The 22994-nt window shown below is 41.9% G+C and overlaps 1 long non-coding RNA gene across 4 annotated transcripts in view; it reads left to right on the top strand.

The window, feature by feature from the left end:
- The window catches only part of LOC123782050 (uncharacterized), a 63397-nt gene extending 52266 nt beyond the window's left edge, over nucleotides 1-11131 (top strand). For 2 of the 4 annotated variants that reach the window (XR_015727765.1, XR_006776891.2), the window contains exon 6: nucleotides 10121-11131. This is a non-coding gene — a long non-coding RNA (uncharacterized LOC123782050). Of the gene's footprint in view, nucleotides 1-100; nucleotides 405-10120 lie in introns of those variants that run through there. The other 2 variants (XR_015727764.1, XR_015727766.1) reach the window with 2 other exon arrangements.
- Nucleotides 11132-22994: the final 11863 nt, after the last annotated feature.

Here is a 22994-nt window from a genome sequence, read left to right as displayed (position 1 = left end):
TTTAACATTGGTATGTTATCTAATAATCATTTACTATTAAAATATTAAGAATAATGGCCATAAGGCAGGAGAAAAAAATCTTTTCCTCCACCCTTTCTAGGTTCTCCAGGTGGGGCCCTGTGTGTTAGACTGGCCCAAAACAGATCAACAGGAGAAAAATGAACGGACGTGTATTAACGTGTATGCTACTCACATCCACATGGGATGAGTAAACCAAAGGGGTGGTTAGAACTGGGGCTCCTGGGGCGCCTGGGTGGCACAGCGGTTAAGAGTCTGCCCTCGGCTCAGGGCGTGATCCTGGCGTTATGGGATCGAGCCCCACATCAGGCTCTTCCGCTATGAGCCTGCTTCTTCCTCTCCCACTCCCCCTGCTTGTGTTCCCTCTCTCGCTGGCTGTCTCCCTCTCTGTCAAATAAATAAATAAAATCTTAAAAAAAAAAATCAATAGACTTGTTTAAAAAAAAAAAAAAAAGAACTGGGGCTCCTTCCTGTCCCATCTTAGGCTAAACAAAGGGAAGGTGGCTTTGGCTTTCGAGCAGGGGAGGCAAGTTCTGAGAAGGTGACCCAGAACGTCTGGTAAACTAGGGTTGTTTAGTAAGGTTTGTTATGCACATTTAGGTCAGCACTTTCTCCTGGGATGAGAACTGGAGGAGACTTCCTCTTCCTGCTAATGGGCAGGAGACGCATCTTTACAAATGGAAATTTCCATTTCTTTTACAAAAGGAAAACTTGGGCCTTATTTTTAGAGCTTTGCCTGCATGTGCCATTAGCTAAAATAATCCATGTTTTGGGGTGGCTTAAGTCACGGCCAAAAATCCAATTTCCCCAATTGTCCCAGTTATGTCCTTTGTAGTTTTTTTTTTTTCTTTCTCATTTTAATCCAGGACCCAGTCTAACATCATGTACTGTCAAGTAGCGTTAGTTTCCCTTAATCTCGGCATACTGCCTTTCCCCCCTCCTTTTAAGATACAACTTGTAAGGTGGCTCAGTCAATTAAGTGTCTGCGTTTGGGCTCAGGATCCTGGATTTGAGACCCACGTTGGCCTCCCTGCTTAGTGGGGAGTCTGCTTCTCCCTCTCCCTCTGCCCCCTGCTGTGCTCTTCTTCTCAAATAAATACAATCTTTAAAAAAAAATACAGTATGTGAAGTGTCCAGGCCCATTGTTTTATACAGTGTACGAGAATTAAGTTCAGATTAATCATGTCAACTGGCCTGTTGTGTCCTCAGTATCTTTAGTAGGCTCCTATGCTTTTTGACTTGTTCCCATGCACTTTTAAACACTGCCTCACTTTCTGGATCGGTAAGATCATGATGGTCCAGGCCCACCTTTTGCTTTTCTTACTCCAAACCTGAAATCAACCAGGGAGTCGGCTCCTTTCAGTGGGAATAGTTTTTCGATTACTGTGTTTTAATATACAGCATTTGTATGCTGTGGGAAAAAAGGAAAGTAGTCCTGGATAGGTTGGAGACTGTGAGCATGTATCCCATGATCTACTTTCTCTAGTAGATATCAATTAGAGTTGCTAATTATGGGAATAATCTTTGACAATTGGTTTTAAAAAAGATTATCATCAGCCATGTCAAATTAATTAAGCAAGGAGGTCACTGGACTGAGGTGGCTCTGATACCTTGGTAGCCTACAGAATCAAACGAAACAGACGCCCAAGATGCCTCAAGGTTAAGACATCCCAAACCTAAGGACAACCAGTCGCAAACAGCCAATCGGGCTATAAGCTGTAGCCAATCAAATGATTTCCTGGCTTTGCTTCTGTCTTTATAAAAGTCGTGTCCCAGCTCCTGGGAACGGAGGACTCCTTGGCTCTTCCAGTCTGGCACTGCCTGATTCAAATCAGGCTTTGCTCAGATAACTTAAAATTTCTAATATGCTTTAGGTTTATCTTTTAACAGCCATGTCTTGTCTTTAAAGTCACCTGCGGAACTTTGATAAAATACTGTTCGCAGGTTTGAAATAGATGAGTCAAAGTAATGAGATTCAGAGGACGTGTCTAAAAAAGAATTTGTATTCCAGGTGAATAATCTGATTTTATGATCTCAAAGTTTTCTTCTAAATCAATGTTACATGATTTTGCAATGAATGGCAGTGACCCCTACTGGGATTGGTCGTGTAATGATTTACTTAATTGAATGATTCATTGACTATGACACACGAGACAGTTATTTCTGCTGCATTATGATACTGTCTGTCTAATGCAGTGACTGAGCTGTGCCCAGTGAAAGGAGAAATCATTAAGTGCTGAATCATGAGAGCAACTGTACAAACTCTTGTAATTATTTTTAGTCTAAATATTTAAATATTTAATAATATTTCAGAAATTTGCCCACTTACCCACTTCACTTTTGTCTTTTGTGGGGAAGGATGGGAAGCTATTGATTTCTTAATGCATGAAGAAATGAGGAAAAAAGAAACCATTATTAAGAAAACATTCTACGTTAATGATACCATTCCTGGAGACATAGATGGCGCCTTTCCAGTAGGAACATTTTTTAAGCTTTAAGCTTGTCTGTGCTAGAGATGTTTATGAATCTAAAATCCTACTCTTTCAAAATCCACTTCAGCTTGAAAAGGGTATGTTTTTGTTTTATTGTAAAATGCACGTAATGAAGTTTGTCATTTTAACCATTTTCAGTTGTGCAGTTCGGTGGCACTGAGTGCATTCACACCATTGTGCAAAGAAGAAGGTGGGACTGTAAGTGGTGGCCTTGGCCTGTTCAGGTCTGTTTTAGATTGTGTCAGGCACAAGAGGAAGGCTGTTTAAGTATACTTCACTCTGGTTTACATACAGCACAGACAGGAGTCGAGGTGCGTAACATCCCATCCTAACTGATAGGCAGTATTTTAATGAGAACAAATACTACATATAAAATAACGAAACCTTAAATAGAATTAACTTTTTATTTATATAAACTCACATAAAAATAGGCAACAAAGGGATGCCTGGGTGGCTCAGGTCTCCATCTCAGGGTCGTGAGTGTAAGCCCCAAGTTAGACTCCATGCCGAGCGGAAAAAGAAAAAAAGATAGACAACAAAATCTTTTTGAAACTAAGATATAAATGGATAAATGATATAAGCAATTCATAAAATATAATAATAGTAGTAATATGAATAATAAAAGAGCAAAAACTTACTGTGCTTTATTATATGTCAGGCACTGTTTTGGTCAAGATGGCCCTTCATTTCTATTATGTTACTTAATCCTCATAACAACCCTATGAGGCAGACACTTGTATATCAGAGAAGCTGTGCAGTGTTAAGAACACTGCTTCTGGAAACAGAATTCATAACCTGGACTTAAATCCTGGTTTGCCATTTAATTGCTGTGTGGCCTTGGGAGAGTTACTTAACCTCTCTATGCCTTAGTTTCATTACTAGAAAAATAGGGACTGTGGCAATAATTGTACCTTCCTTACAGGATTGTTATGAAGACTAAAGAAATCATTATTTATAAAGCACTTGAAAACAAGAGCCAGAGTTGTCTGATTTCAAAGCTCTTAACTACTCCATTAGGCTCTTTCACTCACTCATTCCACAGGTATTTGCTGAGAGCTGACTGCAGGGCTAGGCCCCACACCAGTGCTGTGGACGCAGTAGTGATGATAAGAAAGCCCCAAATCTTTCCCATCCTAAGACTTACAATATGAAAATTGTTCAGGCTCAGTATATGCAAAACTAAAAATGAAAACTGTTAAATGCTAAAAGCCAGCATCAATATAGGTTTACCGAAGTAATATCCTCAGGTACCATAAAGGAATGTGAAATTAGCACAGTTTTTTTAGCCAAAAGTACAGATATAGGTATTTAAAGTCATAAAATTATTGGCATCATTTATTCCATGAACCTCAATGAAAAAGTCCAAAATATAAAACCATATTTACAAAGGTGTTAGAGTATCATTAATTTAAAAAAAGAAAAAAAATCCAAAGAGTTCATCAACAGTGAAATTTTAAATAAGTTATGATGCAATGCAGCCACTTACAGCATAAGAGTATAAGAAGATTCCACATAATAATTGTGGCAGGCAGCATAGTGATTCCCCAAGACAATCACATCCGATCCCCAAAATCTCTAACTACGGTAGGTTACATGACAGGGGGAGTTAAGGTGGCTAAACAGAGGACCATAAAACGGAGATTATCTTGGATTATCCAGGTGGGCCTAATGTAACATAAGGGTTGTTAAAAGTGGAAGAAGGGGGGCAGAAGAGTCAGTGATATGTTGTGAGAAATATTTGATTGGCCGTAGCGGGCTTTGAAGATGGAAAAAGGGACCATTAGCCAAGAAATGTGGGCAGCCTCTAGAAGCTAGAAAAGGCAAGGAAATGGATTCTCCCCTAGAGCTTCTAGAAAGGAATGTAGTAGCCCTGCCAGTCTTTTGATTTTAGCCCAGTGATACCCATTTGGGACTTCTGACCTCCAGAACTGTAAGATAATAAACTTGCGTTGTTTTAAGCTCCAAAATTTGTGGCAATTTGTTACAACAGCAATAGTAATTAAGATAATAATCTTGGGTGGGAAGGTGTCAAAAATTGCTCTATGCTCCTAGGTGGTATCCCAACTGAATTTTCTTTCTTTTTTTCTTTCTTTTTTTTTTCTTAAGATTTTATTTATTTGAGAGAGAGCGAGCGAGAGCACAAGCGGCAGGGGGTGGGGGGGTAGGGGCAGAGGGAGAGGGAGAAGCAGACTCCCAGGACCCTGGGACCATGACCTGAGCCAAAGGCAGACACTTAACCAGCTGAGCCACTAAGGCGCCCCCCAACTGACTTTTCAATCATCCTTGATCTGAGCTGAGAGTCTTTAACAGATGCTTGGAAGAGGGGAGATGGGTGCGTGAACACGGCAGGCTCCTGGAACCCATTTGTATTTTCTGATAAATCCTCTAGTTTCCTTCCTTTACGGATAACTACCCTTAGTTTGTCAGATAATTTGGTTTTCAAATCCTGGCAGGCTTCCGACAACCAAATATATATACAACAATTTTGGATTTCCTTCTGGAAACAGAAAAGACATCTGTAAGGAAAGCTATGTGATTTCTTCCTCCTTTTCTTTCAGATGGCCCTCCTTCAGCTAAATCTGTCTTAACCGTAGCTCTTTTCCAAAGGCTAAAGATGTATGTAGCAGCTTGAGTTTTTCCTACTGATGTCACAAATGCTGCAGTCCCAATATACAACAAACCTCCGTTTAACCAACAGTTCTCCTACCATGTGCCAAGAATGGCCAACCTCCCAGCCCTGAACAGTGGCACCCTCAGCCTACCCCCAGCCCCAACCCATTCCATATATAGGATCTGTTGCCTGCCACACTCAATGCTAAATTCTGTATAGATTAGGATTAACTAAAAACACATTAATTCAGGGGCACCTGACTGTCTCAGCGGAAAGAGCATGCAACGCTTGATCTCAGGGTTGTGAGTTCCAGCCCCACATTGGGTGTAGAGATTACTTAAATAAAAACATTTTAAAAAATAGTAATAACAATAAAAACATATTGGAGCGCCTGGGTGGCTCAGTCGTTAAGCGTCTGCCTTCAGCTCAGGGTGTGATCCCAGGGTCCTGGGATCGATCCCCACGTCAGGCTCCTCCACTGGGAGCCTGCTTCTTCCTCTCCCACTCCCCCTGACTATGTTCCCTCTCTCACTGCTGTCTCTCTCTCTGTCAAATAAATAAATAAAATCTTAAAAAAAAATTTTTTAAATAAATAAAAACATATTAATTCAAACTATCTTAAAAAAATAAAAAGAACCCACATATTAAGGACCTTGATAATGATACAGGTGACATCACAAATCAGTATGAGGAAGGTTTCTTAAACAGGGTATTGATTTTTGGTAAATTATCTCTTTAATAAATCCTACTAAGATGATTGATTAGCCACATGGAAATTTAAAAAACCAAAACAAAATAAGGCCCTACCTCATAGCATATACAAAAAGTGAATTCCAGGTGAACTAAAAACCTAAATGTAAAAAGCAAAATTTTAAAATTTTGAATAAAATAGAGAAGAATTTCTTACTTAAGATATAAAAATCATAAACCAGCAGGGAACAAAGTAAAGCATTTAATTACATAAGAACTTTACCATTCTGTTCAACACACAGATATATTTTAAAAGTAAAAAAATAAAATGAGTCACACATGGGATAAGATCAGTATATTTAGCTTACAAAGAATCAGTACACAGAGTACACTGAGAAACAAATCTCAGAAATTAATGAGAGGGGCGCCTGGGTGGCTCAGTCAGTTAAGCGTCTGCCTTCGCTCAGGTCATGGTCCCAGGGTCTTGGGATCGAGTCCTGCAACGGGCCTGCTCAGCGAGGAGCCTGCTTCTCCCTCTGCCTCCAACTCCCCCTGCTTGTGTTCTCTCTCTTCCTCTCTCTCTCTAATAAATAAATAAAAATCTTAAAAAAAATTAATGAGAAAAAGACAAATAATGCAACAACAACAAAAATGAACAACAGCCATGAATCAAGAATTCACAGATGGGAATGGAAGGAGGCCGGCTGAAGATGTGGCCTCCCCAGTGCAGGGGCTGAGGAGCTAACCCAAGAACAGATGACTGACGTCAACAAGCCTTCTTCCTATTTGACAAAGACGGCCATGACCCATCGCGACAGAGGAACGTGGACCTGTCATGAGGTCACTAGGTCAGAACCCAACAGAAGCCAGCTTGCAGGATGTGATCAGCAAAGTGGACTTTACCAATGGGGCATCTTCTGACTCTGTTTTTAAAACTTTCTGAACATGACGTGGAGCCTGCAGAAGAGGATGTGGCCATGGATTTCAGCATGACATCAACACTGCTATTTCAGAAATTACAATTTACATCCAAATTGTAAATGCTAGTCTCTCTCTCTCTTTTTTTCCCCCCAATACAAGGACTATTAACTTAAAAAAAAAAAAATAAAGAATTCACAGATGAGGAAACCTTCGTGACTGATAAACATGAAAAGATTCTCCCCCTCATGGGAATCAGAGAAATGCAAATTTAAAACATAAGATCCTGTTTTATGCTCATGGAATTGGCAACAGTTTCGGTTCTGACGATACCAACTGTGGGGGAGGGTATGGAGCCTCTAGAACTCCATCTGCTCTTGTTGGAGTTGACCTTTGTAAGACCAGAGTGTGGTGGGGGCCAGGTTGAGGTTGGGCATGAACGATGGCAGGCACAGGGATTCTTAGCTTAGCTCAGACCGGCCTCCCTCAGCATGGTGACATGAATGGTGGCAGAAACTGGGGTTTTGTGCTTCCATTTAAAAATCAAATGGTAGGAAATGCTACCAAGAAGAGAACAAGAAAGAAACGAGACCTCTCTTACGCATTGTCTATAAATGAAGAGGTGAGCTCTGCTTTGCCCTGCTCGAGTATGGCTTCTCTAGGTATGTTCCCAAGGACATGGGGTTACTGTTCTCAGCTCAGTCAGTCATGTACCTGTTCCTTTGACCAGACAGGGATAGGGGCTGGCATTATACTTGACAGTTATATCCAGACCACCCAGAATCAGGGAGGGGTAGACTCCCAGGAGGAAAAGAGGGTTTAGGCAAATTCAAACCACAGATGTCCACTATAGGATAAAACTGAGCATGCCGTTTTGTGGGCTTTTTTCTTTTACCCACAATTACTAATATTACATAAACATTTCTCAGGGAGGGATTTATTTAAAAAAAATTTTTTTTTTTAGCTTGTCGAGAAGGAAAACTTTTCCTCTACCCATTTAGGTTCAGTGAGTAGAGACTGATTTAAACCAACGAAAGACAGATGAATAGGGGAAAGGCTTACAATTTTAATTAATATTCACATACACAGGAGTTCACAGAAAAACAGTGAATTCCAAGAAGTGATTAGATACAGGTTTTATATTCCCTTTTAAGAAAGGAAAGAGGCGGGGTGCCTGGGTGGCACAGCGGTTAAGCATCTGCCTTCGGCTCAGGGCGTGATCCCAGGGTTCTGGGATCGAGCCCCACATCAGGCTCCTCCACTATGAGCCTGCTTCTTCCTCTCCCACTCCCCCTGCTTGTGTTCCCTCTCTCGCTGGCTGTCTCTATCTCTGTCGAATAAATAAATAAAATCTTTAAGAAAAAAAAAAAAGAAAGGAAAGAGGCTTTGGGCTTCCAGGGATGGTAAATCACGGGGGAGTGACTAGCAAATATATGGGGCAAATAATGGAAGATACAGTTTATTTTTTAGTAAGGCGTGTTTATGCAAACTTATCTCGGCGCCAGCCCCTCATCTACAGTGCTGAGAGTCACTCTCTTTCTGGTGGAGGGGAGGAGCGACAGCTTCACAAAGGGAAATTCATGCCCTGCTTTCGGCAGGTAAGGGGAGGGCAAGAACTCTTCCTGCACCTGTTGGTTCTCAGTTGCCTTTAGCTGAAAATACTTCTTATGCCAAAGTGGCATATTTTGGGGTGGTGTATTCTGATCCCTTTCAAGGTAGAATTTACAGATAGTAGCAGTCACCATTTCTGATATTTAGTTCTATGAGTTTTGACAAATAAATTCGGTGGTAACCACCACCACCATCAAAATATAGTTTGGTGACCTGAAGTGGTCTCGTTGACTCAGCAGATCCAGGCTGATGGCCCCCTTTACAATCACCATTACTGGTGGCTGGGATACCCTGCCTGGAGCACATCCCCACTCCTGGGGTCACCTGGTGAGCAGGGAGGTGCCAGGAATGAGGGCCCCCCAGAATGATTACCCCAAGTGAAAAGAGAAGGCTCCTTCAAAGGCAGGAGTACTGGACAGAGGAAAGTTATAGCTTCCATGACAGTGTCCAAGGAAACAGATTTAGTGAAAGTAAACTCTTAGGAACTTGAACAGGGCCCTTCTGATCTCTGGGATCAAGGCCACCATGCACATAGCACCTCTCGCTTCGTAATGGCCCTGAGCCCAGCCTGCGTTCCCCAACCCCAGAAGGTATGGTGATTCGGGAGTCCCACTGTCACCCAGCCCTCTGAGGCCTTGGGCAGTGAGAGTCTTTACCCTGTGCAGAGCGAGGGTGCAGGCAGCACCAGGAAGGCCCCATAAGAAAGTTTAATTGCGGGACACCTGGGTGGCTCAGTTGCTTTAGCGTCTGCCTTCGGCTCAGGTCCTGATCCGAGTCCTGGGAACGAGTCCCGGGTCGGGCTCCTTGCTCAGTGGGGAGCCTGCTTCTCCTTCTGCCTGCTGCTCCCCCTGCTTGTGCTCTCTCTCTCTCTGACAAATAAATAGGTAAAATCTTAAAAAAAAAAAAAAGTTTTAAAAAAAAGGAGGGCTTTGAGGAATAAAGAAAGAGCCTAGGCATGGACGGTGAGGCAGGCTCTGAGGTAGGCCGAGCCCTGGGCAGCACGCTGATGGCAGTGACTCTTACGTGGATTAAAACTCCAGTACAAAGTAGTGCCCGGTTTGTCCAAAAACGTTTCCTGGTAGTTGGATGGCCAGTGGTGTGTCTAACTTTAGACGGATCTGCACATCGGGACCCTGACAGTGTCATCAGGACGGCTTTTTTTCAATGCCTCCTGTTTGGGGCGCCTTTCTTCAGTCTCCTCCTGCGGCTCTGAAGCTGACTGTCCGTATCCTCAGGGTCACTCGCTCACAGTTTGCTGGCCGGAGCCCCACACGAGCCTGGTTCCAGCTACTTAAGTACCTCCGGCTGAACAAGGTCTGAGGGTCTAAAGCAGACTTGCACAACACACACGGTAGAAGATGGTGCCAAAACCAATACAAATTAAATCGATAATCTAAAACAATAAAAGGCATTATTCATGATTATTGAAATGGTTATTTCAGTAATACTAACAATAATTGAAATAATTATTTCAACAACAATAATAATAGTATATTGAGTTCTTCCTAAGCACCAAGTGCTGTCCTTTGCGAAGATTCTCTCATTGAATCCCACAGCCCATAGCATCCCAATACCTGGGGGGCCGTCAGATGCAATGGCTCTCTCCCTTGTGTGTGGCCGTCAGTTCTCAGTTTCAATCCCATTTCCATCGCTAAGTGTCTGTTTCATAATATATCCTGGCCGTTGTCCCTAGACCCAGAGGACACTCATCTGCAGCCCTCTCCCAGGGGGGTTGCTTTTGCACCAAACTTATGAGTTGACTTGTGAATTTGTGTTTCAGAGGCTGACCTTTTAATAACCTTCTCTTCAAACTCTGTGCATATCAAGAAGCTGGTGCTAAAGATGAGTAAGACCGAGCCTTCTCTGCAGAAGTGAGAGAGAGGGACGTCTCGCCAAGTGGCTTTCCTGGAATAGGCTGGATTGGAAGTGTGCAGCTCAGGAGGGAAAGACCTCATTCCGCAGAGGAAGTCAGAAAGGAAGATCCTTTAAAGGTAGAGATTTGATCTGTTTGTTTATCGTGGCATACTCCACTCCGTAAACAGTGCCTAACATGTGGGAGACAACTGTCAAAAAACTGAACAAAGCAAGTGGTATTTGTCTTGACTCTTAACCAGTGAGGACTGTTCCAGGCAGGATCAGCATTTGCAAAGGCACAATAGGATGAAGACCTTAGCCCCAAACACAAACATGTGCTGGGAGAAAGTCCTGTGTTCCAAAGGTGATCTCTGGCAGTAGTATGGACTACAAAAATGAGTTCTTCAAGAAGTTAGTAAAAATCACTGTTGGAATCACTTCTGAAATACTCTCTGATTTAGGCCTTCGTGATGTTCACCAAATATTTCTTGCATTCCACCTTTTAGACACATGGTACGATGGCGATTCTGCACTCCTGCTGAAGTTTAGGTGTGGCCATGTGACTTTCTTCCCCCTGCCCCCAAAATGTTAAAAGGACATAATGGAAACTTTAAGAGTTCCTGCTCTGCTCCGCGGATGTGCAGCATAAGGAAGAAATGAGCCTTTGTGTAATAAGGCACCACACCTTCACCTTCCATTGGTTTAGTGAATCCTCACCCAAGCCCCTGAGGAAGGTACTGCTCCAGTTTTCCAGATAAGGAAAACAAGCCTACACACCTCTGGACCTGTGTTCTCCACTGTGACGGCCGCCAGCCGTATGTGGTGGTGAGCACTTGAAACGTGGTCCAAACTGAGATGTGCTGTAAGTGTAAAGTACATACCAAGTTCAAAATGGTATGAAAGAAAGAATGGAAAATGTCTCATTAATAGTTTATATTGGGTACATGATAAAATAATATTTTAATGTTTATCTATCTTTATTTTATTTCCTTTCTTTTCAAAAATTTTATATATATATATTTTTTAGTGAGAGAGAATAGAGAGAGAGTGAGAGAGAGAAAGCGTGCGTGCAATCGGGAGGGGCAGAGGGAGAGGGAGAGAGAGACTCTTTTTTTTAAGATTTTATTTATTTATTCAACAGAGATAGAGACAGCCAGCGAGAGAGGAAACACAAGCAGGGGGAGTGGGAGAGGAAGAAGCAGGCTCATAGCAGAGAAGCCTGATGCGGGGCTCGATCCCAGAATGCTGGGATCACGCCCTGAGCTGAAGGCAGACGCCCAACCGCTGTGCCACCCAGGCGCCCCGAGAGAGAGACTCTTAAGCAGACTCCATACCCAGCACGGAGCCTGATGCGGGGCAAGATCTCACGACCCTGAGATCATGACCTGAGCTGAAATCAAGTCAGTCGCTTAACTGACTGAGCCACCCAGGTGCCCCAAGACTTTTTATTTTCAATTAATCTCTACACCCAACATGGGGCTTGAACTCACAACCCCAAGATGCAGAGTTGCCTGTTTGACCAACTGAGCCAGCCAGGGTCCCCTATGAAATAATAGTTTAGACACATTGGGTTAAATAAAATATGTTATTAAAATTAGTCTTGGGGTGGCTGGGTGGCTCAGTCAATTAAGCATCCGACCCCCGGTTTCAGCTCACATCATGATCTCAGGGCTGTGAGATCGAGCCCCCCGTCAGGCTCCCAGCTCTGTGCAGCTCTTCCCCAACCTCTTCCGTCCCCCTCTGCTTCTCGCCTTGTTCACCCTGGTACACTCACACAGTCTGTCTCTCAAATAAATAAATAAAATCTGAAAAATAAAAGTTTCACCTGTTTATTTTTACTTTTTTCCTCCAATTTTTTGTTTAAATTTCAGCTAGTTAACATAAAGTGCAATATTAGTTTCTTTTTTATTTTTACTTTTTAAAAATAGAGCTGCTAAAAAATTTATAACTACATACGTAGCTTGTGTCCGTCGCTTGCACGATATTTCTTTTGGATCCTATGTTCATAAGTCACAGACGAGGGAAGCAGAGACTGGTTCTGGCAGCTCTAAATCCAGTGTTCTCTCTGCTCTACATCCCTTCCCCACCGGAGCTGTTTTATTTGGTGAGGGTAGTTTGACTGACAGTCTACATGTATTTATTCATGGATTCATACGACAAATATTTATTGAACGGTCACTGTATGCAAAGCATGGAGGAGAGTGGTGTGATTGCACTCTGCCCAGAACCCTCCGTCCTGCTGAGGATGGAAGTCCTATGCTTGGAAAACTGATAAATGGCCAAGTTGGAAGGTAAATGAGATGCTAAAATAGGAGTGCTGTTCAGGAAGGGAAATATGAACTGGGTTGGAGTAATAAAAAAAATGTACAAAAAAAGAAAGCTCTGTTTAAAGACCATCCTGCTCAGCTTGTTAAAGCCAATTTGCCCCGTGAACTTCCCTAAATACCACAACCCAGGGACACTAAGCAAGGCTGGTTGTCCCATTTCTTATGCTCCTCTGCTTGCTGATCCTTGAAAAAGGAGTCAGTCTGTGCACTTCATTTATTGATTATTGATTTTTATGATTGAAGTGTAGTTGACCTACCATGTTATATTAGTTTCAGGTGCACAGCACAGAGATACAACAATTCTGTACAGCACTCAGTGCTTACAGCCTGTGTATCTGGGATGCAAGTCCTACCATTGGGGAAAAACCCACTAAGAATTCTGCTTCATTTTTGTCCCAATTCGATTGATGGAAATAACAAGATTGATGCCATATGTCATAAGTGAACATAACTGGACAAGTGTAAATTTTCATTCATTTCTTTTTTCTTTGAGCGAGAGAATCCGAGCATGGGGTTGGGGAGGAAGGGCAGAGGCCGAGGGAGAAACAGGCTCTCTGCTCAGCAGAGAGCACGACGTGGGGTTCCATCCCAGGGCCCCCTGGGATCATGACCTGAGCTGAAGGCAGATGCTTAACCGACTGAGCCACCCAAGTGCCTCCTAAATTTTCATTCTTAAATGATTAATTACTGAAGGGAATATGAAATCTAAAATGTGAACTGATAAACGATGATCACATTTTCACTTCTTAACAATTCAATGCTCGTGTCAAACCCTGTGAGTTTTATACGTCCTTTAATTCCACCTTGCGTATAATAAGCCGTTCTCTTTATCTTTTATAAGCCAAGTACCCTCTGCCAGGGTGATGTACGGTCAATATTATCAACTGTCAATATTGGAGATAACTTGCCTCAGTCCACAGTTGGCGCTTCGGGGAGTGTGGCCTGAGAATCTGTATTTTTTTCCAGGCCATTTCTATGCACCCTAAAGTTGGAAAGGCACTGCGGCTAGTCTCGTATGAACAACTTGCTATCTTTCATTCTCCCCAGCAAGATCAAAGGGCAGGAGGGGTGAGGCCTAGGAGACATTTGGAAAGGCCTCCCACTGTCAAACGGAGTGGAGAGGATTATTCATAACCCCTTGGTGCGGAAAAATCTGGAACTTCCGAAGCCCTGGGCGAAGGCGTCTTGCATTACTTACTTAGCGTGCAGGGAACCCCTCCACCCTCTGCACCAGTGGCACAAGGAGTCTTGGCGCCCTTAAATACAACAAAGTTGGGAGTTTGATTTCTGGGAATCAGGGACTTCTGATTTCCTGCTTTGTTATCGGAAAGTAAGCACAATGATTGTACCCCTTTCCTTCTTCAAGGTGGGCGACTGTACCTGATGTTTTTTCTTAATGGCAGAAGCAAAATAGGGGTTTGAGGAGACGTAGTGAGCAAGTGGCTCCGGAAAGTGGATCTGGTGAAGACCATTCCTTCCTGGCACGAACAGGGCAGCCTAGAAGGGTGTCCGTACAGCACTTCCTTGGAAGAACAATCCTGTGTTCTTTCAGGGCTAGCAGTCTCCGTGCCTCCCAGATGTAGTTGGGTTCCCTTTCATTTGGGGCATCGATTGGGTCTGGATACTTTTATTTTTTAACTTTTTGTTCTGAATTAATTGTAGACTCACAAGAAGTTGCAAAAATAGTACAGTGAATTCCTGTATCCTCTTCATCCAGCTTCCCCCGATGATAACATCTTACATAACCGTTGACTGTTGTCAAAACGAGGAAACCGAAATTCGCACAATATTATTAATTATACGACAAACTTGGCCTCTTTTGGTGTGTGATTATCTAGTCAAGATGGCTCAGGAGCCACTTCGGGAAGCAAGACACCCTGGATGTGTACCCAGCACACAACCTGAAACACTAGCTTCACTTCAGACCCCACGCGCATTCACAGGAGCCCCCTAAGTGCCCCATGGAAGGCAGCCATGTTTTCTCTCTTGTAAGGACCGGCCATGACATCTCTGCCCAGCAGCGGTCTTTGGTTCAAGTTTTCTGAGGGCTGCAAACCAGTTCCAAAGAGCCAGCTGTTCATTGGTATTAAACTAGTTTTCTTATGCTGCATTTTGCCTTGTGCACTCAATAAATACACATTTCTATAGAGTTTTAGATTTATAGAACCATTACACATAGTTTACTGTATTTAATCTCTTGCAATCCATCCAGGACATTAGGATCCGTACTATAATTTATATTTTATAGGTTAGGAAACTGAGTGTCAGAGAGGTTAAAAAACTAGGACCCACGCCAGATTCTGGGGATCACCTCATTCTAATGTCTTTTTTATTTTTTCTACTCTCCAAATATTTTGTTGTCGTTTTAACTTTTTTACTATGCACTTTAATGTATCAAATGATTCGATAAGGTTTATTGTAAAAAAAAAAAAAAAAGAACAGTCCCAAGCACCGCCCTTGCTCCCCAGCCCTGGTTAATAATCTCCAGAAGGAACCACTTGAACTTTTAGCTGCAGCTTTTGGTCCTTATCATCACATCTCTAATAACATGCCTATACTGCTATTTCTTGATTTTTCACTTTTAAGCATTATCTACTGATTTCCCACATTGGGAGGTGAGGATTTTGTTTTCTGTCATTAACTTTACCACTGCTCCCATCTCATACAGATTACTTGATCACCCCCCAACACACTCCAGATATATCACAATTTGGGGTATGTTGGTATTTGGGGATTTCTTTATTGTGACTATAAATGCTAGTCACTGCTGACTAGCTGAGTCATATATATACTATGATTACTCCTCAACTTTATATTCTCCCTGGAGTTAGTAATTGTTAAGATTTTTTTCCTTTGCTTAGTTTTCTTTTTTCTTTTTTTTCTTTTAAAGATTTTATTTATTTATTCGACAGAGAGACAGCCAGCGAGAGAGGGAACACAAGCAGGGGGAGTGGGAGAGAAAGAAGCAGGCCCATAGCGAAGGAGCCTGATGTGGGGCTCGATCCCATAACGCCGGGATCACGCCCTGAGCCAAAGGCAGACGCCCAACCGCTGTGCCACCCAGGCGCCCCTCCTTTGCTTAGTTTTCTAAGCAACTTACCATATCTAATATATTTCTGTATTTTTCCCTGTGGCCTGAGTCTCCTGTCAGTACAACTGATTTTCTATCAGTTTCATCTGTTTGGAATTGTCTCTCCCCAACTGTTTTGACCTGCTCCTCGAGAGGCTGGTTACTCTCTAGGCTCAAAATGAAACTGTCACCCTGGATTCCCTTCACCTTTTCCCTAGGACCTCTTTTTACGGCTCTCTTTTGTTGGATTCCCTGAAGTCTTTTTAGGTTTACTCACTCATTTTGGGGGAGTACCTCCTCTGGTATCTTCCTCTAATATCTTCTAAGCATAGTTGGAGATACATTTTTTGAGACTTTGCATATCTGGAGACTTCTTTATTCTAGTCTCATATTTAATTGATAATTTGTCTGGAGACAGAAATTTAAATCTTAATCTCATTTCCCTGAGAATTTTTACATTATTTTATTTTCTTTGCTTACAATGTAGTCATTAAGAAGTCTAGAGTCATCTTAATACCTGCTTTTTTTTTTAAAAGATTTTATTTATTTATTTGACAGAGAGAGAGAGACAGCCAGCGAGAGAGGGAACACAGGCAGGGGGAGTGGGAGAGGAAGAAGCAGGCTCCCAGTGGAGCAGGGGGCCCGATGCAGGGCTCGATCCCAGGATCCTGGGATCACGCCCTGAGCCAAAGGCAGACACTTAACAACTGAGCCACCCAGGCGCCCCTTAATACCTGCTTCTTTATAAGCAATCTGTTTTTTCCTTTTGGAAATTTTTAAGGTTATCCTTTCCCCCTCATTTCACAGTGACGTGCCTTGGTGAGCTCTTTCCATCTGAAAACTTTTGTATGTTGGTTCTAGGAAATGTTCTTCAATTATTTCTTTATTTTCTCCCTCCATTTGGTCGTTCTCTCTTCTTTCTCAAATTTCTTACATTCATTTGTGGACTTTCTGTATTCAGTCTCCAATATTCTTATCTTCTCTCTTTTATTTTCTTTCTCTATGTCTTTCCCCCCCTCTTTCTGAGAGATTTCTTAAATCCTCCATCTCCTCCAGTGAGTGTTATTTTTTTTTAAATGTTCTTCATTGATTCCAAGATGCACATTTTTTTCACATTTTAAAGCCTCTAAAATCAGGATATAATTCATAAATAATGGCCTGTTACAATGACTGTGGTCCAGGCTGTAGTCATAGCATCATTGTTCCTGCCTGTGCCTTTACAAACTTGTCATCTCACATGAGTTATAAGCATTGTTGATACCACACATGTTAAGAAATGTAGTTGAAGGCAGGAAAAATGCCAAATTCCTTGGAATTAATGAAAGAACTTTCAAAGCAACATGGAGCTGGCGTGACCAACTTGTACCTTGTGCAAGATTATCGTTGAAGCGTCAAACCTCAATTGGTCAGAATTTTCTGCTGACTTTGAAGAGAAGTGCATGACATCCAGCGATGTACAACTCAACTGGGAAAAGATGAAACTACAATATAAGTCAAATAAAATAGTGCTAGATTTAAATTTTGAAAAATGGATCCCAGTCGCTTAGAAAAAAAAAAAAAATCCCTAAAATTCTACTGGAGCAATTAGCCAAGAAATGATGCATAATCTGGGGTGCCTAGGAGGCACAGTCAGCTGAAATCTGGCCTGGTTTCAGCTCAGGTCATGATCTCAGGGTCATAAGATCGAGACCCCTGTCCAGCCCCACATCAGGCTCTGCACTCAGCGCAGAGTCTGCTTAGAGTTTCTCTCTGCCCTTCCCCTCAATAAATAAATAAATAAATCTAAAAAAAAAAAAAAAAGAAATGATGCATAATTTGTACACTAATGGCATTAAGAAATTCAATGAAGGAAAAAAGATACCAGTGATTCTGAATTGGGAAGTGGTTTCAGAAGATTCAGACTCTGAATGTGAAGATGTTTAGGAAGTAATACATTTTTCTTGTATTTTCACACATGCACACGATGGTGATAAGTAGAATGCATCTGTCTCTAAGCCATATTAAAAGTTCTTCAGTAGGTAAAGATAAAAATGGTGCATTTAAAAAAATAGTACAAAAAATAATGATGTATCTTATGGTTGATGCCATCTTAAGAGAGTGGGTATTTTTTATTTCTAAGAGTTAGGTTTTTTTCTGAGAATTTTTTTGGTGATATCCTGTTCTTGTTTCATGGATAAATATTTGATCATCCCTGTGAGGACAATAATGACTGTTTTTTTAAGTTTTCATTTATGTGTAGTCTGGGTTTCTTCTAAATTGCTTTTTCCTCCCACTCTTGTTTATTTAGCACCTCATTTTTCATATAAGTAATTCCCCCTCAGATGTCTGGTAACAAAAATTTGGTACTAACAAGCTATTTGAACTCTCTGTAGACTAGAGTAAGTCTTGGGCTTCCCTGAAGGCTGAGGAGCTTTTCTTCAGTGAGGACCATTCATTGCTTCAGAATTTTTTAGGTATTTTCTCTTGAGTTGTTTCCTGCCTGGGAGGTTTTTGCCTGACAGTCAGCATCCAGGAAACAACTGTGGTCCTCTGACAAGGTGGGGGAGACTATTCATCCAGCTGAAGGTTTGGGGGAAGGGGCTTAGGATGTGACCCTCCTGTCTTCATTATCTCCTGTTTTCTTGGACTGGGACAGCATTTCCCCACTCTGGTGCTATTCATGGAAAACCAAGCTTCCTTTTATGGAGGGCTAAGTCAGTTCACTCTTTCTTCTGCTTTCTACCTTCCAAAATTTTGTGGCTATTTTCTTTTCTCTTACCATCTTCTGCAGGTTTATGGGTTTTGTTTGTCCCTTTGCCATAATTTCAGTTGAATTTCCAGAAGGAGAAGCATTAAATGTGTGTGTTCTGTCTTTAAACTGAATCTCTCCATATTCTCTTGCCTAATTGGAATATTTTCAAAATAAGTTATGTAATTTTCTTTAATGTTAATATTTCTAGATGTTTCTTTTCTTTTTTTTTTACCTCCTCACTTTATACTCTCAAAACCATAATCATTTTATTTGTTTTGTTTGATTTGTTTTGTTTAGAGCAGAGAAGATAGTTTAATTTAGGCAAGAGGAGAAGGAAATGGAAGGGAACATGACTTTAAGTGGTATTTATTTAATTCCCACAAAACCCAGCCAGATGGGCACAAGCATCCTGTTACATGGGAGAGAAAGTTCAGGGAGGTTACATACCTGCTTCAGAGTTTCATTAGGCAGATCCTGAAGTAACTACTAAATTTTTGACTCTGATTCTCCTTGCTCTTCTGTCACTCTATGCTGAGAAAAGATGAGAACTATTAGAAGCACCCTGTCAAAGGTCTTTGGTATTTGAGACGACATTCTTCACGCCACATTCTAGATCCTTCCATTCATTTCACAGCTATGGCAGAACACATTCTCTTCTTCCTGTAACCTCAACCAGAGGCAACTCACATAGCATTTTGCCAGCCCCTAGCTCCCACCAACCCTAACACCAACCAGTTGTAGATAACCAATCTCCGTCAAGACTCTTTATGGTGGAAACTGAGAACTGAAAGTGTTGATATATAGACGTTTCCAGTTGTCAACACAGGTGAAAGTACGTCCTGACGAGTAAGCCTAAAAGGGAGTCATTCATTCTGATTAGCAGTGTCAAAGTGAGCTGGGTCAGTGGGGCCTGGAGCCAGGCTATCCTCGTGAGTTCAGTTGGGAGCGGAGTATGACAAAGGCTGGGCCTGAGGGACGGGGGGTCAACAGACTGAGATCTGAATGGGAAAGGGTTGCCACTAAAGGCCTAAGGGGCAGTCACCAAAAGGCATCAGTTAGATAAGGCAATCTTTGAGGTGCCTTTTTGTCAGGCTCTGGAGTGGGAGAAAGGGCTGTTGGTTAATTAGGAGTAGGACAGGACTGGCAGTTAAGATACAGGGCACGGAGTTAAATTTGAATTTAAGATAAGCAACTGATGTTTGTTTGTTTTTAAGATTCTATTTCTTTAATTTGTGTGTGTGTGAGAGAGAGAGCACAAGCAGAGGGAGGGGCAGGCAGAGGGAGAAGCAGGCTCCCTGCTGATCAAGGAACCCAACACAGGACTCGATCCCAGGACCCTGGGATCATCACCTGAGCTGAAGGCAGACGCTTAACTGACTGAGCCGCCCAGGTGTCTCTGATCATTCTTTAGTATGAGTATGTCCTATGCAACATGTGGGACATACTTATACAAAAATTATTTTGTTGTTTATCTGAAATTCAAATTTAATTGGGTATCATGTATTTTTATTTACTAAACCTAGCAACCTGAAGTAAGGAGTGGATGTGAGTAGCCTCCAGAGATACACAAACCACCTTGAGGCTTTCTTGCAACAAAATCTTATAAGGAAGCCAAATACATGTAAAAGAGCAATGAATCCATTCAGGTTGAAGCAGGGAGAGGGGGCCTCTCTCCCACGAGCCTTCTTTCCCACTGCCCCTTTCCTGTAATGGCTGGAGGCACCACCACCAAAAGTGAAAATTTCCTGACGGGCATGCGTAACTTCTCCCATTTAGGGGGAGATAGGTTTCTTGGGTTACTTCTGCAGGTCCTGTAGAAAGGTACCGCCATGTCTGTCAGTAGAAACGTTAGATTAAGTGTTGACCAGCTTTGGAGGTAGCGAAGGCCTTACTTGCAGGAGCCCACAGCATCGGTACCAGGTGGCAGGACTTAGTCCCCCGAGGAACGGGGGCTCAGGTGGTCAGTACAGGTTTTCAGTTGGCTTGGTCCTGGAAGGCGCCAATATGGATGGTTTTGCAAGGCTTCTCTGGTACCTAGGGGATGTGATACATGAGCCACTGAATGGGGTCTAGAGAATGCCAGTATAATCACAGAGGGAAAGAGTATATGCTTTCCTAAGTGGCACTATTTAATGGAGAACAGCATGGTATAATTTAGTGCATGACATTTGTTACTTTTGATACTTATACTTTTAAAAACCTTGTTTGTAATATATGCCAAAGACTCCAGATTAGTTCAAGACTCAAGGGAGTAGGGAAAAAAATGGAACTGTATTTGAAATTCCTGAGTATATTTATAATAACACAAATTATGATCACCTATCAATGGATCTGTAGTCCACGGGGGGATCACTGGATGGTATATCTTGCCTTCAACTGATACCTGCTTAATGAGGTTTTGCAGCATAAAGGATATTCGTGACAGCGAATAAAATTTTGCACTGATAGGACCAGGAAAGACAGAAAGGAAAGATGATCAATGTAAACGAAAAGAGCGCAAGGTATCTGATGAAACCGCACAAATGATAAAGCTTTTGTCTTCTGGCCCAAGCAGAATGATCTTCAATCCAAGACAGATGCAAAAAGAGCATCTAGCTGCTTAAAATGAGAGCAAGGCTGTTGGCTTAGATAAATGACGCCCCAGAGTCCTGAAAGAAGTTGCAGATGTGATCACAGGGCAATCCGACCGGCAGGGCTCGGGGAACAGAGAGACGGCAAAACACCGGAGATGGACAAATGAGTTCCAGGTTTTCCAGCACAACGGGAAAAGTGACTTACGGATCTGTGCACTGGCTAAGTTTAATGCTGAGCTTCAGCAAAACTCCAGAATGAATGATTAAAGGGGCTTTGTGTGTATTTATTAAAGAAAGTGGTGACTGCGGGCACTCTCTTGAGTTCCCTGAAATCTGAGCTCAGGCCAACCACCCTTGTTTCCATTTTGTAGCAGTTGACTGCAGGAACAGGAAAATATTATAGTCAGGAATGACTTATGTTAGCAAGACATTTGCCAGGAGTCTCGCATGACATCCTTGTGCACAGAGAAATGTGGACTGCTGATTCCAGGGTCCTCTCTATTCCAGAATTCACCACATGCGACCTCAATCACAGGGTGCAAGGAAATATAACGATCATAACGGAAATCCTTATAAACAACCTCTTTTAAAACTAATGACTTTGAAGAAAGATAGTCACACTCAACTATCTTTCCTCACTTGTGTTAGTTGCTAGGACTGCAGTAACAAAATACCGCAGACTGGAATGACGTAAACAACAGAAATCTATTTTCTCACAGTTCTGGAGGCTGGAAGTCCAAGATCAAGGGGTCAGCAGGGTTGGTTTCTCCTCAGACCCTTTTCCTTGGCCTATAGATGGCCATCTTCTCCTTGCATCTTCACGTGGTCTTTCCTGTGTGTGTGTGTGTGTGTGTGTGTGTGTGTGTGTCTCCCCACTAAGCAGCACACAGCAGACTCCCCACTGAGCAGAGACCCGCTCCTGGGGCTCAATCTCAGGACCCTGAGATCAGGACCCGAGCTGAAAGCAGACACTTAACCGACTGAGCCACCCAGGCACCTCCTAATCTCCTCTTCTTGTAAGGACACCCTAATTACCTGTTCAAGACACTATCTCTGAACACACTTACCATCGGAGGTGCTAAGGGTTAGGATTCAACATGGGAATTCTAGGGGACACAGTTCAGCTCATATTATCACTTTATACCAGCATCTGTGCCAGCCCAAATCACCAACGCTTTGTTGTTAGCTTGCTGATTTTCTCGTATAATACAATAATAAAAATCGGCACTATAATATTAAATGCTTACTATGTGCCAAGCACTGTTTTACCTGCTTTACCCATATGTACTCACTTAATACTCCTTAAAACCCCATAAGGTAAATTATTATTCTTATTCATTCATTTTAGAGAATTGAGGCTCTTGGTCAAGTAGGATTTCAACCTGCATGAGCTGGATCCAGAACCCATTTAAATAGCTATCTTCTTTGAAGGAATTCAAATCATTTGCAAAGTGAAATTATAAATCTTGCAAAAGATATTGGATTTCAAGAAGTCTTTCAGAGAACTGTTTGAATGAAATCCAAAATAGAAAACAAAAAAGGATCTGCAAGAGTCAGACTGTTAATTGAAGAGGAAAAAAATCATGAAGACTTTAAAGGCCCGCAGAAGTGAATTATTTGAATATAAAAGGAAAAGTAAGGACCTTGGGACAATGAATCAAGCCTTCTAATATTTTTGCAGAAATGCAATCTTTACAATTATAATCTGAATGTCAAAAATAAAATGAAGATGATTGCACCTTGCTATCATAGTTTTCTCAGAAAATCTCCCTCCTCCCATAAAATAACAGGCCTTGAGCCATTCTTTTTCTTGTTTTCAGAACTGATGCACTGTTGCCATCCTAGCTGAAATCTTGTTAACTTGAAGGTAAAATGAATTAATTTGACAGATGTTTGGTTTTATTTTTTAAGATTCATTCTAATAAAACATTATTTTCAATATTTAATGGATTTTTTTCTGTTTTAAACAGTTTTAAGTGGGGTTTTTTTCAGGGTCAGTTATACTCTGCTAATGACCTTCTGTATTATTTCAGCTGATTAAACAATTGCATCCAGAAAGTATTAAGTGATTAGTGTCAAACTATAGATATATATTTCCG

Source organism: Ursus americanus, chromosome 19 (assembly GCF_024610735.1).
Source record: "Ursus americanus isolate L20-20 chromosome 19, mUrsAme1.1.p, whole genome shotgun sequence".
Lineage (NCBI taxonomy): Eukaryota > Metazoa > Chordata > Mammalia > Carnivora > Ursidae > Ursus > Ursus americanus.
This window is presented reverse-complemented; position numbering and strand designations above follow the sequence as displayed.